General features: G+C 32.5%; 1 protein-coding gene across 5 annotated transcripts in view; it reads left to right on the top strand.

Annotated features, from left to right (window-relative positions):
• Nucleotides 1-6,004, top strand: part of LOC143226462 (nuclear receptor subfamily 2 group C member 2-like) — an 80,764-nt gene that overhangs the window by 139 nt on the left and 74,621 nt on the right. The gene's annotated exons all lie outside the window — the stretch shown is intronic.

Below are 6,004 nucleotides of genomic sequence, written 5' to 3'. Positions count from 1 at the left end.
AGGAAACAAACTTTTCTTAAGTATATATACTGCTGAATAAATTATATTCTGACTAATTTATTTGTAATCAAGTAAGTTCCATAAGGTCAAACGCGAGCGCGTGTTGTGACCGCAATGCCGGTCGCAGGGAAGGTGTGCGGGGAACACAGGGCTGCAATCAGGTCAGTACAGCCCTGTCCTCCGGAGCCAGGCAACTAACATGGTTGATGTTGTTTCGAAGATGGTGGCTGGAGATGGAAAATAAAATAACTTCAAAGATTTATAATTGACACGTACTTCCTATATATCAGCATGTGACGAGATGGCCAAAAGAAAGAATATTATTGTCACGTGTGTTGTTGTGGTGGTGCTAGTGGCGCGAAGAATAAGTTGCCCGCTTTGTATTTTAGGCAAGACATTGGAGAGTAAAAAACTATTGTTCCGCGTTCTTCTGCTTTTAGAACTGAGTTTTTTGTGGGGATTGTAAGAAACTAGAATTTTAGGCCTAAATACGTTAATGTGTATTAAATTTTAAAATCAATAGAAGCTTTAAAATTTAAGTAAGTTGTACACCACTGTTGCTTATCTCGTGTAACTATAGACGCGTAGTATTTCTATTAAATATAAGCAATAAATTTTATATTACAGTTACATTGTAGTAAGTGTATTTGTTTTTCTTTCATTAATTAATTTTGAAAAGTTGATACAATATCAGTCTTAATAATTAGGTATTGCTAGTTAAGTATTAGTAATTTGATAATGCTGTGCGTTATGTCATTTATAAACATTTAAGGTATGATTCAGTTGTGAAAGGATCTTATCTATTTTAAAAGTTATTCGTTTCCAAGAGTTTTTACTGTGTAATTAGTTTTCGCCTTTATTATCTAATCAAAGTATGGTAGTTATTTCCAGTCCTTAACTCAAGATCTTAAATGTCAAAGCTATTTCCATGTTTAACCACCCACTTCATTTTTAGGCATATTTCATACATTAAGCTATCTATGACTGTTAATTATCATCTTTTAATCAGAATTGTGAAGTTATTTGACTAATTGGTTTAGTTCGGTACTTTTTTTGTTAGAAAATTTGGTGATCATCAGATATTTACATTGAAATGAACCTTGACGGAAATAAAATGTAACTTTTAAATCAAAACTAATGCTAAAAGCAAGAAATACAGAAAAAAAAATTGAGTAAAAAATTATGTTAACTACTGTGATTAGTGAAAATGTCATATAATACTTCTTTTTTTTCTGTTTCAAGTTCTGAGTAACGACATAGATTATTATGAATATATTGTTAAGTTTGACTTTTTATCTTTGTGGTATGGAAACTCGTTACGCTGATAATTAATGAACTTTTAAGTATCGTTGTGCAGTTTTTTAGAGGAAAATATTTGTTGTCATCATAGATTGTTCGTATTTTTGGAATTACAAGACAAAAACTGTGGTTTAATTTTAAAAGAGCGATCATTTTAGCGTTATAAGAAATAACCTTACGATTATTAAACTAATGTAAGTTCTCGTTTCTCGTATTCTTTCAGTAATAGCTGTTACTTCATATTGTAAATTGCGTCCACAGAAACTGTAGTTAATTTCTTAATCTTCAAGTATGTATACTTGATGTAGATAGTAGATTGAATTTTAAAATGATTAAAAGAAAAACAATGGAGCTACAGCTCACGCACCAGTGTTTAGTGCAGTATTACCTTTTTGAAAATATAACGTAAGTCACCCAAAATCTAGTCATTTGGGTAATTGTTTTTGAAAAATTGTACAGTTTTAATATAATTTAAGTTACATGGAAACATAAAAGAAAACTTGAAAATGCAGGTGTAGTGTATACATCTGCCAAGGATTAACGTTATACCAAAACCTATCAACATTTACTGAAATATTTGGTAGATAGAAGGCAATATCGTAGAAATAAGACATGTTTGATACTTAAGGTCATTGTAATATAATTGTATCTAAATACTTTTAACAACAAATACGTCGAAATCAGTGGAGTAAATTAACCATTTACGCAGTCGTTTGTTTTTGTGCACATATAATTGGCTACCACTAATTGCACAATAATTTTGGATTTTGAATAAATAATATTATAAGGTCATTTGTATTATAAAACCTGTATATGAGAAGTATAATATATAATCAGTTAGAATGACAGGTACACAAATTGTATAACTTCTCGTGATGAATATGAAAACCTTCAGGCGTTGCACGTCGGCGTTTTCGGTTAGTGAGTAAGCCAACAAGACAAAATTAAAGAACTTGTCGCTTTTTTAAGATAGATTTTCCTTCTCAATACACTCTCAAGGGAACAAGCTTTTTCAAACTGTTTGTTTTAGACAGTATGATTTATTTTTCTTCAGTGTGATGATAGATCAGTAATTGAATATGTTATATATTTTTATATTTGAGATATTAAAAAAATATCTTCGGTAAAGTGTAAGAAAAAAGGCACTGCTGATTGATATATTCTAGAATGATTTTTTAGGAAGATGTTTTATATGTACACGTACATATGACAAAATGATATGCGAGGATCCAATTGAAAAAAAGGTATAATCGTAAAATAAATTAAGTTTAAGAATTTAGTAAAATCCACCTGCCATTGTCAGACGTTCTGATTTATGAGAAAACCACGACTTAAAATTTATTCAGTTATAATTTCGTCTAATAACATTTTATTTTAATGTTTTATTTATGTCTGAAGCAGCGAAAAGCTAGATAGTTTTGTTTTTATTGAGCCTACGTGAAATATCAAATGATAGCCAAACGACGAATACGAACTTTCTAAAACTGTTTTATCGTCGCTCTACAATCCCTAAAAGTGCACATTACACTCCTAGATACAGGATGTGTCATTGTAAATTACTTGCCTATTTTAAGTGAAATTTTATGAACATCTTCACAAAGGTTGTGTGTCTTCGAAACTAATGTATCATAGTCACAAAAAATACAGCACTTGAAATTTTAGTGATTTGAAAGAGCATTTCTATCATTTATCTGTCTTTCTGACCTAGTTTCGACATTCGTAATACGTATGTAACTATACAGGTAATCAAGCATTGGCCAGTTCATTCTTATATGTCCCCCGCTGGTACAGCGGTAAGTCTACGGATTTAGAACGCTAAAATCAGGGGTTCGTTTCCCCTAAGTGGACTCAGCAGATAGCACACATTCTTGTATAGGAAAAGGTCATCTGTATTACTATTTGTACAACATGCCTTCCATGGTATAGTAGATATATAAAACTAGTTCTAGTTACATATCTCGTTGATCTGGTAGCTGAAGAACAATTTGGCTGTTGTCATGTTATGTTTAATACAACTTGTAATTAACATATTAGTGTTACTCGCGGTTTTAACACTTACGAGTGTTAAAAATATCAATTCATTCACGTCTATTTAACATTATATTTTATTAATTCTTTAAATGTATGAAAGTACATAATGTGTTCTATTTTAATCTTCGAAGTCGCGGCTAATGTAAAAGTAATTGATAATTAAGGTAGAAAATTTGATGGTGACACGCACTTCAACCGTCAACAAGAAATATGTAAAATTAGACCAGTCATCTAGAGGGAGTGAAGTGCTATCTTCCTCTCATTTTAATATGTTTTGAATGAAAATAACCCTGTTTAATAGTTACGTGTTCGTTTAGTTTGTGGCAAGCTTTATATATATATAATACTTTTCAGAAATATGTACTTTGAATCCTAAATGAATATTCGAATCGACTACAAAGACTTGAGTGTTTTGACAGGAGGTGAAAGCTAGAAAAGTGAAATCCTAAAATGGCGACTGACAACTATTCAAAACATCACTATGCATTTACAGTTACACCTGACATGCGTCAGTAGCTGTATATTCAGTGAACAATCGCGTAGTGAAGCAGTCTGTTGTACCTTCAGATCTCGGTGAATCGTCAAACTGCGTCTATACCCTGCAAACAAAGCGGATCAGGCCGTTGTACGGGTAGTGCTGGTGATGTGGGCGACTGCCTGCTATTGATCGTATGTACCTCGCCCTAGTGTAAAGGTCACGCTAACTCTGACGATTACGTCTATAAACTGTTCCAGGAAAGACAGCCGCTCCTGGTGACAAGTATTGCAATTACAACTGTCGCTGTACCTCCGTGGTAAACAAAATGGCTTCTTTAATGGTGACATGACTTGTAGACTTCCTGAGTGTGTCCTCCTCTCAAGACAAATATAATAACATAATGATTTGGTATTGAGAGGGTGTTAATAAGCAATTTTGAATCATTTTAAAACTATAATCTAATATGACTAATTATTTTATACGGTTCTTTTTAAGATCCCTTTAGCGTTAATAATTTATTCATAATAAATTTAAAAATCAGTCATTTCCACCTCTTCCTGTTTTCAAGGTTTTTTTTCGTTCAGTTATTCGAGTTTTTTCTTTATTCAGTTTTCATGCTGTTACGTTTTGCTCTTGGAAGCGAGTGGCAATTGAACTGTTTCTGTGTGTTAGTGGCTGTAATTTTAGTTTTAAGCAGTTCTCTGAATATCCATCCACACGAGTTACTTATATTTATATTATCTAAACCATTACAAGCAGAGTGAAGCCAAATGAACATGGGTATTACTGAATGAAAAACACAACTAAGAAACGTTTAACTTTTGGAAAACAGAAAATATGTGTATGTATATATATATATATATATATATGTTCGTCAGATAGAATAGTTTAATCAAGTTGTGCTCGAATCATTAAATGCTTTGCTTATTGTTCTATCAAAATTGTTTTTACGCGTGAAAATTTTGCTGTGTGTAGAACTCAAACGAAGTCATTCTATCGAAAAATCTTAACTTTGAATTTTTTATTCTGGTGTCATTTGCGTAACTAGAGCTTTTGGGGCGCGTGGATCATTGTTATTAACTTTTTATGGGGATCCTCTAGGGCTTTTTGACCTAACCAGTAAGATTATTTCTCCTGTGTCTCGTATTCCCTTCGGTGATAAATATCGTTTCTCAAAGCTACCGCCAGAGGATGAAAAATCAGTCTCAACTCTTGGGTAAATTGAGAATGTTTTTGATTACAGTAATGGTTTAGGATAATTATTATTTATTAAAGAAGTCACCGCCGGTTTCACGTGTGTAGAGCGCCTATAATAGAATACGTTTTCTATCACTATGCTTTTCGTTAACTGTTTAAGCCTTTTAAGGTATACGAACATGTTTATTAACATAAGGAAAATAGAATTATTTTGACCAAATCATTGTTTAATCATTTTAATTTTATTACCTGTATAGTATCTTTAAGTAACGAACATGGGTTGCTGTTTTTGTTCTCTTGTGATTTTTAATAACTTTGTTTGGTGAATTTCGCGCATAGCTACTCGAAGGTTATGTGCCCTAGCCGTTCCTAATTCAAAAGAAATAGGCTAAAGAGAAGGTAGCTAGTGACTACAACACACCGCCAACTTTTGAAATACTTTAACGAATAGTGGGATTGGTTGCACAGTATAACGCCCTCATAGGTGAAATGGTGAGCAAGTTTGGTGATGGAATTAGACCTCAAGACGAGATGCGTAATTAGGGTTAGCTGTCATTATTTTCATAATTATTATTTAGCGATAATTGGAAAAAAAATCGTGTGTCATTCGCTGTTGTACAATGACACTTTTCTTCATCAAGTTTTTGGTAAGAGAAAGATTTCTGAAGGGTTTTTCCATAAGTAACCCTGGACTTAGGGTTTCAGGAAATACTACCCCTTCTCACTAAACTTAGCTAAGTTTGGTCGAACCGTGACTTTTGGAAAACAGTAGATCATCACACCATATGATATACACCACACCTTAGAGTTCCATATTTATTTATATCTTATGTCAAAACTGGACATGTTCTAAGTTAATAAGGTGTTGCTACTTGCAAGGCGCTGAATCATAAAAGAATTATTCAATTAAAAAGCAACGTTTTGGGGCTGTTATTCATCTAAATTCAGTTTTTGTGGCATTGTATGGTGTGTTGTGTGATATTAATAACATTTCATACA

The sequence above is a fragment of the Tachypleus tridentatus genome, chromosome 9 (genome assembly GCF_004210375.1).
Source record: "Tachypleus tridentatus isolate NWPU-2018 chromosome 9, ASM421037v1, whole genome shotgun sequence".
NCBI lineage: Eukaryota > Metazoa > Arthropoda > Merostomata > Xiphosura > Limulidae > Tachypleus > Tachypleus tridentatus.
Note: the sequence above shows the minus strand (reverse complement) of the source record. Positions and strands in the feature narration are given on the sequence as shown.